This window comes from Pseudophryne corroboree, chromosome 4 (assembly GCF_028390025.1).
Source record: "Pseudophryne corroboree isolate aPseCor3 chromosome 4, aPseCor3.hap2, whole genome shotgun sequence".
NCBI lineage: Eukaryota > Metazoa > Chordata > Amphibia > Anura > Myobatrachidae > Pseudophryne > Pseudophryne corroboree.
Genome location: NC_086447.1, coordinates 239,751,418 through 239,770,677, shown reverse-complemented (window position 1 = coordinate 239,770,677; position 19,260 = coordinate 239,751,418). Strand labels below are relative to the sequence as shown.

The 19,260-nt window shown below is 43.0% G+C and overlaps 1 protein-coding gene and 1 non-coding gene across 4 annotated transcripts in view; both read left to right on the top strand.

Moving 5' to 3' along the window:
- Nucleotides 1-19,260, top strand: part of DIPK2A (divergent protein kinase domain 2A) — a 93,960-nt gene that overhangs the window by 49,745 nt on the left and 24,955 nt on the right. The window lies entirely within an intron of this gene.
- Nucleotides 8,284-8,398, top strand: LOC134913479 (U5 spliceosomal RNA). Its single transcript, XR_010177235.1, has one exon. It is a non-coding gene; the product is annotated as a U5 spliceosomal RNA (small nuclear RNA).

Here is a 19,260-nt window from a genome sequence, read left to right as displayed (position 1 = left end):
TTTCTTACCCTAAGTCACATCTCTGCAGAAAAAGACACCGTCTTTTCAGCCTCAGTCCTCTCGTCCCTATAAGATCATATCTGCCCAGGGATTGAGGAAAGGGAAGAAGACTGCAGCAGGCAGCCCATTCCCAGGAACAGAAGCGTTCCACCGCGTCTGACAAGTTCTCAGCATGGCGCTGAGACCGTACAGGACCCCTGGATCCTACAAGTAGTATCCCGGGGGTACAGATGGGAATGTCGAGACGTTTCCCCTTCGCAGGCTCCTGAAGTCTGCTTTACCAAGTCTCCCTCCGACAAGGAGGTAGTATGGGAAAAAATTCACAAGCTGTATTCCCAGCAGGTGATAATTAAATTACCCCTCCTACTACAGAAAAGGGGTATTATTCCACACTATATTGTGGTACTGAAGCCAGAAGGCTAGGTGAGACTTATTCTAAAAAAAAAAAAAAATTTTTTTTTGAACACTTACAAAGGTTCAAATTAAGATGAAGTCACTCAGAGCAGTGATAACGAACCAGGAAGAAGGGGACTATATAGTGTCCCGGGACATCAGGGATGCTTACCTCTATGTCCCAAATTTGCCCTTCTCACTAAGGGTACCTCAGGTTCGTGGTGCAGAACTGTCACTATCAGTTTCAGACGCTGCCGTTTGGATTGTCCACGGCACCCCGGGGTCTTTACCAAGGTAATGGCCGAATTGATGATTCTTCTTCGAAGAAAAGGCGTCTTAATTATCCCTTACTTGGACGATCTCCTGATAGGGGCATAGTCCAGGGAACAGTTGGAGGTCGGAGTAGCACTATCTCGGATACTGCTACAATCAGCACGGGTGGATTCTAAATATTCCAAAATCGCAGCTGATCCCGACGACACGTCTGCTGTGCCTAGGGATGATTCTGGACACAGTCCAGAAAAAGGTGTTTCTCCCGGAAGAGAAAGCCAGGGAGTTATCCGAGCAAGTCAGGAACCTCCTAAAAACAGTGCATCATTGCACAAGGGTCCTGGTAAAAATGGTGGCTTCCTACGAAGCAATTCCATTCGGCAGATTTCACGTAAGAACTTTTCAGTGGGATCTGCTGGACAAATGGTCCGGATCGCATCTTCAGATGCATCAGAGGATAACCCAATATCCAAGGACAAGGGTGTCTCTCCTGTGGTGGTTATAGAGTGCTCATCTTCTAGAGGGCCGCAGATTCGGCATTCAGGATTGGATGCTGGTAACCACGGAGCCCAGCCTGAGAGGCTGGGGAGCAGTCACACAAGGGAAAAATTTCCAGGGAGTGTGATCAAGTATGGAGACTTTTCTCCACATAAATATACTGGAGCTAAGGGTAAATTTATAATGCTCTAAGCTTAGCAAGACCTCTGCTTCAAGGTCAGCCGGTATTGATCCAGTGGGAAAAACATCACGGCAGTCGCCCACGTAAACAGACAGGGCGACACAAGAAGCAGGAGGGCAATGGCAGAAACTGCAAGGACTTTTCGCTGGGCGGAAAATCATGTGATAACACTGTCAGCAGTTTTTCATCCCGGGAATGGAAACTGGGAAGCAGACTTCCTCAGCACGACCTCCACCCGGGAGAGTGGAAACTTCATTGAGAAGTTTTTTCCACATGATTGTAAACCGTTGGGAAATACCAAAGGTGGACATGATGGCGTCCCGTCTGAACAAAAAACGGGACAGGTATTGCGCCAGGTCAAGAGACCCTCAGGCAATAGATGTGGACGTTCTGGTAACACCGTGGGTGTACCAGTCGGTGTATGTGTTCCCTCCTCTGCTTCTCATACCTAAGGTGCTGAGAATTATAAGACGTAGAGGAGTAAGAACTATACTCATGGCTCCGGATTGGCCAAGAAGGACTTGGTACCCGGAACTTCAAGAGATGCTTACAGAGGTCTTATGGCCTCTGCTGCTAAGAAGGGACTTGCTTCAGCAAGCACCATGTCTGTTCCAAGACTTACCGCAGCTGCGTTGTCGGCATGGCGATGGAAAGCCGGATCCTAAGGGAAAAAAGGCATTCCGGAAGAGGTCATTCCTACCCTGGTCAAAGCCAGAAAGGAGGTGACCGCACAACATTATCACCGCGTGTGGCGAAAATATGTTGCGTGGTGTGAGGCCAGGAAGGCCCCACAAAAAATTTTCAACTCGGTCGTTTCCTGCATTTCCTGCAAACAGGAGTGTCTATGGGCCTCAAATTGGGGTCCATTAAGGTTCAAATTCGGCCCTGTAAATTTTCTTCCAGAAAGAATTGGCTTCAGTTCCTGAAGTCCAGAAGTTTGTCAAGGGAGTATTGCATATACAAACCCCTTTTTTGTGCCTCCAGTGGCACTGTGGGATCTCAACGTAGTTCTGGGATTCCTCAAATCACATTGGTTTAAAACCAGTCAAATATGTGGATTTGAAGCATCTCACATAAAAAGTGACCATGCTCTTGGCCCTGGCCTGGACCAGGCGAGTGTCAAATTGGTGGTTTTTTCTCAAAAAAGCCCATATCTGTTTGTCCATTCGGACAGGGCAGAGCTGCGGACTCGTCCCCAGTTCTCTCCCTAAGGTGGTGTCAGTGTTTCACCTGAACCAGCTTATTGTGGTGCCTTGCACCTACTAGGGACTTGGAGGACTCCAAGTTGCTAGAAGTTGTCAGGGCCCTGAAAATATGTTCCAGGACAGCTGGAGTCAGAAAATCTGACTCGCTGTTTATACTGTATGCACCCAACAAGTTGGGTGCGCCGGCTTCTAAGCAGTCGATTGCTCGTTGGATTTGTAACACAATTCAACTTGCACATTCTGAGGCAGGCCTGCCACAGTCTAAATCGGTTAAGGCCCATTCCACAAGGAAGGTGGGCTCATCTTGGGCGGCTGCCCGAGAGGTCTCGGCATTACAACTCTGCCGAGCAGCTACGTGGTCAGGGGAGAACACGTTTGTAAAATTCTACAAATTTGATATCCTGGCAAAAGAGGACCTGGAGTTCTCTCATTCGGTGCTGCAGAGTCATCCGCACTCTCCCGCCCGTTTGGGAGCTTTGGTATAATCCCCATGGTCCTTTCAGGAACCCCAGCATCCACTAGGACGATAGAGAAAATAAGAATTTACTTACCGATAATTCTATTTCTCGGAGTCCGTAGTGGATGCTGGGCGCCCATCCCAAGTGCGGATTATCTGCAATACTTGTACATAGTTACAAAAATCGGGTTATTATTGTTGTGAGCCATCTTTTCAGAGGCTCCGCTGTTATCATACTGTTAATTGGGTTTAGATCACAAGTTGTACGGTGTGATTGGTGTGGCTGGTATGAGTCTTACCCGGGATTCAAAATTCCTCCCTTATTGTGTACGCTCGTCCGGGCACAGTACCTAACTGGCTTGGAGGAGGGTCATAGGGGGAGGAGCCAGTGCACACCACCTGATCCTAAAGTTTTACTTTTTGTGCCCTGTCTCCTGCGGAGCCGCTATTCCCCATGGTCCTTTCAGGAACCCCAGCATCCACTACGGACTCCGAGAAATAGAATTATCGGTAAGTAAATTCTTATTTTTTCAGAAAATAAAGTGAAATACCTCTGGCATCCCCCTCCCCCTATTTATTTTCCTCTTAGGTAAAGAATAATGAATCAGCAAGAATTATGTTGCATTATGTGCAGACTGAAAAAAAAATACTTCATATATTTTGCTTTTTACTTAAAGACCCATTTTAATTGATCCATGAGTTTGCAGATTGCATTTACTTGTCAGATTGTTGGCCCAGATGGATTAAGAGCCTTTCCACACCCTGCAATCTGGCAGCTCTTGAACGGTTTCCATTTTTACATTGACATGAGCTAAAAGTGTACTTGATAGTTGGGAAATTCCGTTCGGTCTGTTGGCAGTCATCTTGCTGCACTTTATTATCTTATTAATGAGCGGCTGTGTAAACTCTCTGCTATTTAATACTTGTGGTATGTAGAACCCTTCTCTCTTTAGTATCTGATCTGCTAGCAGCACTGCTTAATATACCCTAATTCATATGATGTCTAAGGCGAAGGGCAGCAACGAACAATGGGAAATAATAAAGTTTAGATTAGAGGAATGCATGGATTCTGTAACAGACATTGGGGCGATGTATTAAGCCTGGAGAAGGGAGAAAGAAATGATAAAGCGGTAATAAATTCAAGGCGATTACGCACCAGCAAGTCGGCTCCTAACTGTAAAGGGGTGTACATACATAAAGAAGTGTGCTGAGTGATCTAGACCTCTCTCTCCCCTCGCGCAGCGCGATATGTGCTGAGCGGAGGGGGAAGGGGGTTGGGAATGAGGTGGGTGCTCACTTCACACAACAGTCTAGAACTAAAACCAGCGATAGCGACGTGCGGGGATGCGCATCGCTATGGGCATACACACGGACAGATCAGTGCTTAATTTCTAAGCAGTGTACTCAGATTGCTTAGAAATTAAGCACTGATCTCTCCGTGTGTACCCCCCTTTATGTTTTCAAATCCATAATGATTGGCTGGTGCGTTATCACCTTATGCTTATCATTGGTTTATCACTTCATCTCTTCTCCAGGTTAATATATCTACACCATAGTTTTGTGTTTAGCATGTGGGAATGTGTCCTTTGGTGCACTTGTGGTGACTGTTTTTGTCTTGGTGTAGTGGAGTCCCCACACCAGTGTTATTTTCATGACTCAACTACTTTTGTGTCGCTGATGTTATGCACAAAATAGGAACCTCCCCTGTTGGGATTTCTTTATCATCCACTAGGGGTCACTGGAGTACTCTTGGGATATGGACGGGCGTAGCCGAACAAGGGCACTGAATATTTAAATTTAGGACCCTCCCCCCCCCTCCATATCCCCGAGTACCTCAGTGTACGACCTCAGTGTTTTTTCGGTGCTCACAGCACGAACAAGGCTTGTGGTATATCCACACTTGGATTTTTATTTTTAAATTTTTACTTTTTATTTTTACACTTAGCACATCCCTTCCCAGTTTCTGGAAAAACATGGGTCCGGGATAGTGCCGCTGCATGGGCAGCGAATGGCGTGTCGGTCCTCACAAAGAGCACCCTCACAGCCACAGGCGCTACAAGGCAGCGCATGGCGTGTCGGTCCTCACAAAGAGCACCCTCACAGCCACAGGCAGACTGTCTCCTACTGCAACTGGACGGAGATTACAAGCCCCGTCACAGCCAGGAGGAGAGCTGAAAACTGGACGGTGCTTACAGTAAGAAGCCCCGTCACAGCCAGGATGGAAGCCCCGTCACAATCTGGACGGAGCTTACAGAAGTACGACACTACAAGGTATGGTGAGGGGGTCAGGGCGGTCAGCTCACGCTGCCGCCCTGCTGTGTGAGTGTTAACTGTACAGGGAGCTGGCCGCCGCTGAGCACGCCGCTGACGGGTCCCGCTGAAGCAATGAAGTTCCACCTGATAGTGGTTAGAATGAGAAAGGTTCTCCTTACATTATACGCGCAGAGCGGCCGCACGTCACTCAGACGCCGGCCGCTCTCACTGCTCTGAGGGCCCGCCACCACTACGCAGCGCCGACTCCTTGGCTGAACTAAGCAGAGCGGCCGCACGTCACTCAGACGCCGGCCGCTCTCACTGCTCTGATGCGGCACCGCTATGCCGCACTCTCCGGGCGCTCTCACTGCTCTGATGCGGCACCGCTATGCCGCACTCTCCGGGCGCTCATCTAAACAGAGCGGCCGCACGTCACTCAGACGCCGGCCGCTCTCACTGCTCGGATGGCCCGGCACGCCGCCGACACTCTCCTGTGTACTAAAGAGCGGCCGCACGTCACTCAAGGACGCCGGCCACTCTCCCAGTGAAACACCGCAGACACAGGGAGACTGTGTACTGCTGAAAGAAGGAGCTTCCGGTCGGCTCCCCGGCGCTAGATACAGGCTCTCCTGCTCTCCCTGCACCCGATCCCCGTACGCTGCAGGTAACATGGGGATGCAGGGGGGGGGGGGGGGGGAGGGGGAATAATACCCATAGCAGCAGCAAAGGCTGCATGGGTTCAAGCAGCGCAGCACTTTAAACAATGTACACTGTGTACTGTGATATACAGCACGTTTTATATATATATAATATATAATAAAGCTTTTGCTGGCATAACTGTCTATAATATCAGTATGAACTGATTATATGTGTAAACACTTTGTATATATATATATAATATATATATGAGGCTTTGGCTGGCAATAGGTTATCAGTGGCATAACCTATTGCACGTTTAACCAAGTTTTCTGTTATTTTTGGTTAAGGTTGCAAAATAAATACACTGCAGGCAGTGCTCATATTATTTGACTAAATGCATATATTTTACTGTATCCTACAACTGGGTTATAACTGTATATAAGCATAGTAACTGTATAATAGGCTATTAAGCCTATATATATTAAAACTGCAGCAGGTAAACTGTACTGTGATTTTCTGTGAAAGCATGGCATGACGGCCATTTTAATCATTGCTGGTTTTCCAGTTATAATTCTAGACCATACACCTCTAATCCACAAGGAGGCGCAGGGGTGTTAGTGGGAATTTTTACTTCAGGATAATTCTAGAACATTCCTGCCCTACATCGTTAAGCCACCAGAAGGCGCAGGGGTGTTAGTAGGAATTTGGTTCGGGTTTCATGCCCATGTGAACTGCTTTTCACATAAAGAACAATTTAGTTTCCTAATAAATATGCTGTTCAGCAATATATATATAGAGATATATGCCATATAATAATGTTATTAAGGCGTGCAAGTGTCTGTCTGTTGCCTATTATGATGTCTGTCTACATAGCAAATAAGGCTCTAGTGCAGACTAAAAATGTTAACATTGGCAATTCAAATTAAAACAGCGGTAATCGGAGTCTCAGAATAACTCCGCCAGCGCTAACAAAAGACAGTCTTTCCAAAGTGACAATTTTCCTTTGGGTACCAGAGTGTTTATTTCACTAGTCTTATAATTTAATGCACGATTCTATGTCAAATCTCACACCGATAACTACAAGTGAGAAGTGTACATTAGTCCAGCATTCAGATAGTGCGGGGTTTTGGAAAACATTATAAAAACCACAGATACATTTGGGTCACTAGAATCTATGTATGGAACCATGCCGATCACTGTTAAAAGAAGCTGCAAAGTATATCTGTAAAGCTTCTGCTAACGCCGGTTATTTTCATTGTCGCTAGTTAAGTGCGACAAGACCAGAGCTTGTTTGCTCCTAAATTTGATATATGTGTAACGCCATTTTATCCCTTTAGGATATTCTGCCATTAGCGCATACAATACTTGTAACGGCGTTTTATTCCTTTATAAGAAACAGTCACGCCTTGTAACGACAGGACGTTACAGTCAGCAAGCCAGTGGTTTAATGACCTCTTTTACAATTGTGGAAGCGCGTCTTTACATGTTACATTTGCGAGGTTTCAGGACTTCAACTCATACATGTCTCAGCTATTTACAGCTTAAAGTACAAAACTGCCTCTGTCGAACGGTTTGGCAGGTTGTCATTTAGTCTTTGCTGGTTTATAAACCAGGCAGTAGTACGCCAACAGAGTCAGAGTTATTTATTCACCTCTGTTTTAGCAAGACCAAACAGCTCTGTCGCAATATCAAAAGTCATTTACTACAGTAGAAAATGGATTTTCTGCGGTTAGTATTTGCTTATTGGAGCCACAAAATTTGCATAATTGCATTTGATCTTGACAATGCGTATTTACCCAGTCCGGTATGTTCATCACAGGTTCTAGCGTTTGCAAATCGCCACAACCATTAACCATTTCATATCTACCGTTGCTTATCGCTTTGGGTATTTACCAAAGTGATGTTGGGATGATAGCTCATCTCACATAAGAACTCTGTCTCAACAAAGTTCCTCTAACTTGCGCTACTAAGGTATACTGCGGTAGCAGATCAAGTTCGAAAACAATCGCATCTAATTCCGTCTAAACGATGTCAATGCCTAGGTAAGATGATAAATACGGTAAATCAAAGACTTTTACCTACTACACCAGCAATAACAAATGTACGTCTAGTAATTAGTGCAAAACACGCACACTAGCGGTACATTGGTGTATTCACCTATTAAGAATAAAGATGTGTTTTCAATTTAGTTCACCACCCTTCACTCGCGTTTCCCACAGAGGGAAAAGGGTGCATATACTCTGGACGACAGTCGCAGAGGGTCAGGATTTGTAGTTAAAATCAGCGACAAAGGTTCTAAAACACGACAGATTGCTGTCGATAAAGGTCCTAGAACTCTGTGCATTTTACAATGCAATACATGATTCGCTTTCAGTCTGATCAGGTATATACTCTATTTTCTCTTCAGAACGAATAAATCTTTCGCCTTTTACTAAAGATTTCTGTGGAGAGGAACAACCATGAGTTTCAGGTAAATGTTTGATGCCTGTCTCACGCTGGCCTTAAGCAGTCAAACAAGGCAACGGCAGTTGCATACACAACAACCAGTGAGAACCAAGAAGCCGCATGGCAATGCGGCATGTGACTCAAATCCTCAATGGCTCAGAACACCATTATGTGAAAATGTCAAGAGATCATTACGTGAGTGGACATCTGTTAGACAGAGGATCTCACCCGTCAGAATTTGGATCCTGAAAACTGGACATTAAATCCAGAGGTGTTTCATAGGTGAGTCCACAGAAGGGGGTTACCCTCAAGTATACATGATGGCATCTCGCCACAATTACAAAAGCTCAGTATGTGTACAAAACAGATCACAAGGGCAGTGGCGGTGGAGTCTCTCACATTCATGTGGTCATTCATCATCGTGTATCTGGCTCCACCAGTTTCCGCTGCTCTCTCTGTTGTCAAAACGGCTCATAAGACAGTTGTCACAGTCATACTGGTGGTAGCTCATGGGTTTCGGAGAAGTTTGCTTCTCGAATTTTCAAGGAATACTTGCACACGATCTTGGCCCGCTCATAATACGTCCAACCTGTTACATCAGGGAACGTTAGTTTACCCATAGTTACCTATGTACCTATTATCTAGGTACCGCAGCTGCGGTTGACGGGGTGAGGGTGCAGACCGCCCTCTTAAGAAATTGAGCATTACAGTATCGGTTATACTAACCATGTTACGAAATAGTAAGCCGTTTAAGGCAGCTCATTTTTACAAAATTTCGTGTGCTTACATAGGTTGTAAACCTCAGAAGTTTCCAACATCATCCTTCAAGTAACCCGTATTCTGTTAAACGGGGTGGGATGCAAAACTGCGTTGATCTGCACGAAGAGTGCAGGTATCTGTGTGGTAAACTTATTTTCAAAGACGTTTGCCTCTATTGGCGTCTGTACACATCTTTCTACAAGGTGTCATCAAAGTTCACACTCTATTTATCCCACCTACAGCGCCAGGCGACTTGAAGTTGGGTTCAGATTTCTTACAGTTTTCATATTTTGAACCCTTTCAACAAATGGGAATTAAGTTTCTCACTTTGGAAAACAATTTTCTTATAGCCTTGGCTTCGGCAAGGGTTTTGTTTTCATATTTGGGTGCCTTGTATTCCAAGCCACCGTATTTGAGTTTTCTCATGACAAAGCAGATCTTCGGACGAATCACGCTTTCGTATTCTTCACATCAATATACCAATAGGGGTTCCTGTGTGGACAGCACATTCTAGAATTCTGAATGTGGTACACGCATTACGCGTTTATATATGTCCCGAACGTCAACAGTATGTGATATAAATACGTTGTTTGTTCTCTATGATACTGCCAACTGGGGTTAGCCAGTTTCTTAGCAGACATTATCCAGTTGGGTAATAATAATGACTACAAGTCAGGTTTACTTTAAGGCTAAGTTACAATCGCCTACGTCAGTAATAGCTCATGCCACAGGTTCTGTGGGAATGTCAGACCCAGTGGGTCGTGGAGTGTCTAAAACGCGGCTATATAGCCTTCATGTGCACCATGTTTGTGCACGTTTACACGTTATAAATGGTGGCGCCATCAGCATTTAGCTTTGGGCTGCCTACTGTTACAAGTATCAAACAGCTCTCCCGCCCACGAGGGAAGCTTTGGTACGTCCCAAGAGTACTCCAGTGACCCCTAGTGGATGATAAAGAAAATAGGATTTTGGTACTTACCAGGTAAATCCTTTTCTTTGAATCCATAGGGGGCACTGGACGCCCACCCAGAGCAGTTTTACCTGGGTTGTGTTAAGCTCAAGGGAGCTTAGGGTAACAAGTTTTACTTCATTGATATTAAGCTCAAAGGAGCTTATGGTAACACATTTTCACCGATTGGTTCAAATTATAAAGTTCTATCGGTTATGGTGTCAACTGTTTAGTTGACAGTAAGGTTATGGGTCAACATTGTGTTGTCCGTTATGTTATAGGTATTCTCCATTGTCAACCTCTCTATATCGTTCCTGTTCGCTCAGTAAAAAACACTGAGGTCGTACACTGAGGTACTCGGGGATATGGAGGGGGGGGAGGGTCCTAAATTTAAATATTCAGTGCCCTTGTTCGGCTACGCCCGTCCATATCCCAAGAGTACTCCAGTGCCCCCTATGGATTCAAAGAAAAGGATTTACCTGGTAAGTACCAAAATCCTATTATCGCTTACTTTATTATCTCTTACCACACTATGCTCTGGGATGTCTGAAGACATTTATTGTTTTTATGCTCTCTGGAGTGGTTATAGTTCCTTTTACTGCAGTCTAGAATTTGAGATGCTGACATCCTGGATCTTGGAAGGGGATCCAGCTTAAAGATCCAGAAAGCTCCCATTCTTCTAATTTCCTGACTGATGTTTAAAATATGTTATTTTGTCAGATAACGCCAGTGTGCGATGTTCTGTGTCTGTCTGTAGCAGCCTGATCTGGATCTGAAAGGTTCCCCCTCTACCAGAAGAGGAGGACTTAAAGCTGTCTGTTTAGTAAATTAAATCTGTGTAACTTTTTCAAGGATGCATTTAAAGATAATAAAAAAACTATCTAAAAAAGCTTGTTGATGTTTTAATACATTTGCAATAATGAAACATGAAACCTAGCCTGGATATTTCTTTGTGCAACAATTGAAACAATCCACGTGTTTTGAGAATATTATATATACACTGCTCAAAAAAATAAAGGGAACACTAAAATAACACATCATAGATCTGAATGAATGAAATATTCTTATTAAATACTTTGTTCTTTACATAGTTGAATGTGCTGACAACAAAATCACACAAATTATCAATGTACTGTGTTTTTCCACTTTAATATTGAGGGTGACTCCAAATCCAGACCTCCATGGGTTAATAAATTTGATTTCCATTGATAATTTTTGTGTGATTTTGTTGTCAGCACATTCAACTATGTAAAGAACAAAGTATTTAATAAGAATAATTCATTCAGATCTAGGATGTTATTTTAGTGTTCCCTTTACTTTTTTGAGCAGTGTATTATACACACACACACACACACACACACACACACACACTCTCTCTCTCTCTCTCTCTCTCTCTCTCTCTCTCTCTCTCTCTCTCTCTCTCTCTCTCTCTCTCTCTCTCTCTCTCTCTCTCTCTCTCTCTCTCTCTAAGACAGCCTGTTCTTAACTGGGATTTACTAATCAGATAAATATAAGTAATATGAGCAGCTATCCTCAGGTGTAGTTTCTTATTTATTTTTCAGAAATCTCAAACTTTTTTCATGTTATCATTATGGGGTATTGTGTGTAGAATGTTGAGGGAATAAATGAGTTCCATTTTGGAATAAGGCTGTAACATAACAATGTGGAAAAAGTGAAGTGCTGTGAATACTTTCCGGATACACTGTAAATCACAATATATTAAAATATAATTATGAGCGTCTATGTATTAAACTACACAAATATGCAATGAAACCAAATATGGCAGTCTGCATCCCTTATTTCTGCACATAAATGTACATTATTATGTACCATAATTGTTGAAAACAAATCTTTTGGAATTAAAAATGTTATTGTTCCAATATTCAAAAATCAGATCTCACCCCGGATTGGACCGATTCCCAACTTAAAGCTCAGACATTTCAACATTCCTTTCATTCTTAGGGTGGAATTTCAGTTTTCTATGCTCCCGTAAGTAATCGGCTACCAACGGGCGATCGGCAAATGTTTTGCCAATGGGCACCCATTAATTCTGCTTTTACCCTCCTGAGGTGGCGAGCAGAAAGCTGCCCAAAGGTGGGCAGTACTTTGCACAGCGGTACACATCTAAACCCGGTGCAGTAAAGCAATTTTATATCCTCCGTTGGGTGCCCATTAGTTACGTGAACCCCAAAACAATTGAATTTTCTTAAAGCAGCAGTGAAACGCGCTAAAACATTTGAGCTGTGTACTTTTGACTTATGCATATCTCGCTATTACAATGACTGAATGCATGAACAATGTGAATACCTGAGAGTAGCAATACCGATTACAAGATGAGACCAGCCTGCATGCGTTTGTGCAGACAGTTTGGAATGTATGCTGGGATTGTCTTTACTTACAAGATAGATTAGAATGAGGGTTCTTGTGAGTTTCAGATAGCAAAAAGGGAATGTGCATGTGGCTGTGGTTTTATCTGTGAGAACATAGATATCGATTGACAAGAACTCCAGCTATAGATTGTCAGCTGTGTCATAGAAATCAAACCTCTGTGATAAGGCATATAATTACCTATATAGGAACCTTGTAATTCTATTGTAGTCAAGAAAACCGCATTTACCTGTGGTCCTGATTCCCAGTAGACTACTCTTCCAGTGTAAAAGGCCAGTACTCACTGGCCGATGTGAGAGATGTGTGCTGAGCGAACCGCTCAGCACACATCTCTCCTGCCGCTCAGGACAGCGCGATGTGTGCTGAGCGTGCCGGAGGAGACTGGGGGGGGCGCTCACTTCACCCGCTGGGTGAAGTGAGCGTCTTGCTAGATTGGCCAATCTAGCAGCAGCGATAGCGATGCGCGGGGCTGCGCATCGCTATCGCTGTAGGTGGTACACACGGAGCGATAATGCTTCTATCATAAGCAATGTAGTCAGATTGCTTAGAATATCGCTCCGTGAGTACCCCCCTTAAGTTAGCACTCATCCCGGTGTGACAATAATACCATCTATTGGGAGACAAGTGTGAATGCGATACTGCTGCTAATCTGAGACTGCAGCATTTACTGAGCACAGAATCAGAGTTTCTCTTATCAGGACAGGAGCCAATTTAGGGTAAAACCCAGACTTTGTGACATTTATGTTTACAGAAAATTGCAATGGCAAAAATAAATCTGCTTGCCTAATAGAGCATAGTAGCACTATACTAAAGAAATGACCCATGCGTCTTAGTGTTCTATACTGTAATTAAAATGTTTGGCGGCATCATATACATTTAATAACCTTAGCTGTGAGACGTAACATTGGGGTCAATTCTATTCGGCAACTAAAGAATAGCGCCAGGAATTCGCTCCCGACGCTATTCAATTCTGCTACTAGTTGCCCGCAATTGTCGGGAATTCTTCTCTCATCCCCGGGGGATGAGAGAAGAAACCCGACAAAAGTGCTGCCTCGCGGCCGGCGCGAGGCTGATTCTGTCGGGAATCAGCCTCGCGCCGAGTAGTTAAGTCGGAGAATGCCCGTTCTCCCGACAAAACTACCTGTTAAGTCGGCGAGAACGGGACATCGCCGACTTAACTTTAGCTGAATTGAATAGCGTCGGGAGCTAATTCCCGGCGCTATTCTTTAGTTGCCGAATAGAATTGACCCATTGAGTTTATTAGATTTGATCACACAAAATTAGAGATGTATAGCACTATCTGAGATGGTAAGATTCTTATAAGGCTATGCTGCGTACTGTGAAAAGATATGTATATATTTTATTCTATACCATGTAGAAACAATCAGCTTGAGAAACTGTGGGGTCAGTTTACTAAAACTTCAAAAAATGAAAAGTGATGGTTTTGTCCATAGCAACCACTCAGACTCTAGCTATCATGCCTAGAAAATTATACAGAATCTGTTGCTATGGGCATCACCTCCACTTTTCAGTTTTAGAAGCTTTAGTAAATCTAACCCTGTAAATCAATCCGCATTCTTTTTTTTAATATAACAATTTTTTATTTTATTAATGGTATACATCCATAGTACAACATTTGTATTCAGTGAAACATGGAGCAAAAGATGCTCAGTCAAACAATCTGCATTCTTTACAAATGCTACTGAGTCTCACTCTGCAGGCAATGGCATTTGTGTGTTTACTAATCTTATATACACATATGTGAATGCTGGGATCCCGACAGCCGGTATATTGACTGCATCCCAGACAAGTTTTATGTGTCAATCTGTATGTAAGCTTACAGTGCACTCTCGATGTGACGTTTGCTTATAGAACAGTTTGTGTGTGATACTAGACGTCTCTTGATTTTACTTTTATTAATGTTTGTAGCTGATTTAATATTTTGGAGGACAGGACTGAAATGTATCTCTACAAAGTAGCCATTGTCATAAAGTAGCTGAAGAGCTGAGCAGCACAGTGCAGGGCGGTGCACATTAACTACAAGGCCTGTTCAGAGCTTTCAATGCTCTCCTTGTATGTGCAGTGTCAGTTATAGAACAACATAGGTTATCTTACAGTGCTTTACTGTGTACAGTTCCACATTTCATATGACTGCAAGGGAAACATTGGCTCCAGTGTTTCTCTATGGCTTCTGAGCCCAACATACACTTACACTAATTGTTTCTCTATAAACTGCTTTCTTTTGATGTGTAAACCTTCATAAAATTGTCCTATGCTCTGATTTATTAGCTGGTTTGATATGTGGAAAATTTAAATATCCAAAGCGGCTGATCATAGAACTGTATTTGTATCAATGGATTCTTCCTGTAAGTTTGTGTGAAAACTGTACCCTATGCAAACTCTCCTTCATTTTAATCTTCTGAACCCTGTGTATAGAAATATAAGATACTGACTACTTAACGCTTAGGTAATGGTGCTTGTTATACAGGGAATGTATTTATAGCAGATAATGTCATTTTACCGTAAAAACCGTATGGAAGTCTCTGAGAGAGATCAGTAGACTTGGATAAAAATCCAACCAACTCCTAACTGCCATGTTACAGACTGTGGCACCGATGTATGATCCTCCGTTACTGGGGAGAAGTGGTATCGGCTCACGTTATGTGCACTGATACTGCTTCTCCCCCATGTATGATTGCGACGGTGTGCGCTGTACACCCCTGCTTATATAGGAGTTGCTATCTACAAGATTGACAGCAGATAATTCGTTTGTCAAGGGCTATCCAATTAACCCCAATAAGCTGGCTTGAGGCGCGGCTTATCAGGGATTTTTTCACATACAAAACGAGTTTCTCACAGAAGCACACAGGTTTCCCTGAACCAGTGTGCTTTCGTGAGAATGTTTATTTTTTTACAGGCGACAAAATTGGAAAGCCTGCTAAAAATAACTGAAACATTAGGAACGTGCGAAAAACTGACATTTTTTCGCACTGGGTGCTTCACTGCAGCTAATTGGATACGCCCCAAGCGTTCTCATTCAGATCCAGGCACTGCATGACTATGTTGAATGGTTTTCGTCCAGTGTCTGTACGTAAACAACCATCGTTCAATGCTTGAAAACGGCAGCTAAATGGTCGATCATTAAACATGTTTGATTGTTCCGACAGTCGTTCTGCCAGTTCCATCCGTGAACTGTAAATTGTGCCCATAGATCAGTGTACAGAGGCACGACTATCAGACCATTGTTTTCTTGGATTGTCCTAAAATTCTTGCAGCCTTTGGCCAACATAACGAAAAGTAAAGCACTCCTCTGTCCGCGTTTAACTTTAGGCATATTAAATGTGGTTTCTCAAACACTCCTATAAAAAGATCTACCATTTACTTACTAAAATGTTTTACTGAGTAAAGAATTCAATAGTAATTTGAAACTAGTGATCAAGGCTGAATTTTAAAGCAGTTCTTCGAAAATTACCTTTTCTTTGAACTTTCTTTCCTCCTTACATCAATATTCCCATGAATAGTGAAGCGCAGTATTCAACATTAAGGGGGGAGATAAAAATGAACACAAGAGTAAAGACTATCTGACTGCATGTTTTAACAGGTCTCCTTTCGATCTTGAGCACCAGTTAAATAATCTATGAAACACAGGGTAGTGAAAAAATTAAATATTAATCAAGAGATAAGCATTTGAAATATATATATATATATATATATATATATATATATATATATATATATATATATATATATATATATATATTTCTTCTGAAACGTGTCTTCTCACAGGGATTGTGACTGGTTTTGGATTTCAGTAGTACTTCTGCATGCAGCAAACTAATGTTTTTAGCTGCAGTTAAATCCTCACTATTGTAAACATGCTTGTCTATTATTGTGTGTTTTTACTTCATATAATTGATATTTGGCCACATAGAATTGAATTCTACCCTAATCTCCCATGCACAGTGATGGGAGGGGGTGAAATTCAATGTTTTGCAGCTAAACCTGCCCAAAGTGCTGGGTGCGATGAAAAAAAAAAATCCATTTGTGTGCCTAACGGGTCACTTTATTTTCAACTTACACCCCCGGGGGTGGCGAACTGAAATGCTGGTGCCGGCAGCTTATTGCGCCCGAACGAATCAACAATTGAATTGCTCTGTTGGGCACCCAGGAGTGACAGCTGCTGTATGAAAGAATTGAATTTCACCCTTAGGAGGGGAATTGAATATTTATTGCGCGTCCCACACTCGCCTGCCGGCAGTTAATGAAATGTTTCTGCCATCAGGCACAAGAACGTCATAACAGCTTGCTACCCCCGGGGGTGCCGTGCTGAAATGCACAATAAGTGACCTATTTGTGTGCACAAAGGGGACTTTTCGCTCTGCGCCTATTTGTTTAGTCTGCTTTTGCCACTTTACGCTGCTAAACCCGACTGATATGGGCGCGATAACGAGGGACAATTGAATATCTCCCTGCGAGTATATATGTAGTCTAAGAAAAATATAAAACATTTTGTTGGCTCACATCACATAAGCAAGCCACCATTTCTTGTTAAACACAACACATAGGAAGCCTGATGTGCTATGGATACCTCTAATAAATGTCTTAGGCAAAGTTAACCCTATAACTCCAACTGTAAGAATTTGTCATGTCTCCTGATGACACTTTAAAAACCACCGAGTCATTGTCAAACTTTCTTTAGCTAATATTGTTGACTAATACAATGTCAAGTATTTGTATTCAACTTGATTTACCGTATATACTCGAGTATAAGCCGACTTTTTCAGCACATTTTTCTATGCTGAAAAAGCCACCCTCGGCTTATACTCGAGTCAGCTCCACGGCTGCAGCAGACGCCGTGGGCTGTGTGGACGTCCGCTGCAGCCGGCTCCAGGGACAGACACTAGAGGTCATTATTGACCTCTAGTGTCTGTGCGGCGCTGCTATGGGAGAGACGTCTTGACGTCTCTCCCATAGAGAGGAGCGGCCAGACGGACGGAGCAGCAGCAGAACAAGCGGTCGGGAAGCAGGAGCGGGGCAGTAGTAAGTATTGTTTTTATTATTTTGTGTGTGTGTGTGCTTGTAAGCGGCGACAGGGCACAAAGAAAGAGGGGGCACAACTACTGGGGGCAAAGAAAGAGGGGGCACAACTACTGGGGGCAAAGCAACAGGGGGCATGTTTTTATCTGGCACTGTGGGGGGATATCTGTCACTGGGGGTTTATGTGGCACTGGGGGCACAGCCCTAGCAACAAGCATTACCCCCTGGCAACAAGCATAACACCTACCGCATGAAACCACTGGAACGAGCATGACACCCTGAGCATGAAAACCCCTGGCACCGTGCATTTCCCACCCTAGGCTTATACTTGAGTCAATAATATTTCCCAGTTTGTTGTGGTAAAATTAGGTGCCTCGGCTTATATTCGGGTCGACTTATACTCGAGTGTATACGGTATATAATTAAACTAATAAAGCCAGCAAATCTATTACCTATTACAACTTGTAATACACCTGGCTTTTTTGAATAAAATACCTTGCTTTAAAATTATTTTTAGCTATGAATCCATTATCCTCCCACTTTTAAATTTGCTAAACATTTAACATTAGTATAGACTATTTGCTGAATTTTTAATTTTGTCGGCTCACTTTTCAAGGTAATTGTAAGGATTGCTCCTCTTTTCCTTAACCCTCGATGTGATCGTCTCTTAGACGTCCGTGAGTGTAAACCTTATGCTACAAGTCACATGCAAAACACACGTAAAGATTCACACTCTTTATTGTTTGTTTAACAAAAGTATATAAAAGAAAGGATTTAGGGCGTGTATATCCCAAGTCAATAACTAATTGGACAGAACACAAAAGGGGGCTAACATAACATGATTGGCTAGGAACTGCCGCAGCGGAAGGGTATGCATATATGGGCAAGTTTGTACCCAAATAGAAAAAGTTATTCACACGGTATAAAAAGATAACAGACAAGGACAGTAGCAAAAAATGTGCTGGAACATTAAGTTCTGTAACACAAGCAATTCTATGACATTGAAGCAGAGACGAGCTTTAACCCTTTCATTCCCCTCTTAGAATCATTATTGTTATACTATATGATTCTTGCAAAGCTTACGTCTTTCTGCACGCCAGTGGACTAGATACTGGGCGTATGACTCAGGGCCGGGTACCTCAGTTTCAGTAGTATGGGACAGGGCACCATTGTACATTATGGCATTATCGATACCTTTGGAGGTGAGCTTCTTACAGCACGGGATAATACAGTAAACAATAGTGGTAACAAGAATAAGGGTAATAAGTATAAATATACCTATTTGTATAAGGGCTTGCTTCCAGTTTTCAACCCATCCAAAGTATTGGCTCCATGGATTATCAACACCTGAGTTCCTTTTGAGTTCCTTTGATAATGACTCTAGTTTCTGTATGGCTAATGTTACTTTACCGTTAGGCCCTGTGTTATCAGGGATATAGGTACAACATCCTTCGGCTTTGTTGATGTAAACGCATGTACCACATTTTTCTGCTAGCATCATATCCAGAGCCATCCTATTTTGGAAGGTCATATGGGAAGTAGCTTCTAGTTGCTCAGATATTCCCAGAAGGGCCTCTTTGGTATCATTAACAAATCTTTGTTGGTTATAATATATATAGTTAATCCACGCTACATTTTTGTTTACAGTCACTATAGGGAATAAAGATTCAAATCCTGCAGCTACCTCGTCTCTAGCTTTGAACTTATTTGGAACCCCTCTTGGGACCCCTATAGCATCAATGTATACATGGGGGTCAAAACTACCTCCTGGGAGTGCCCTTTTCTT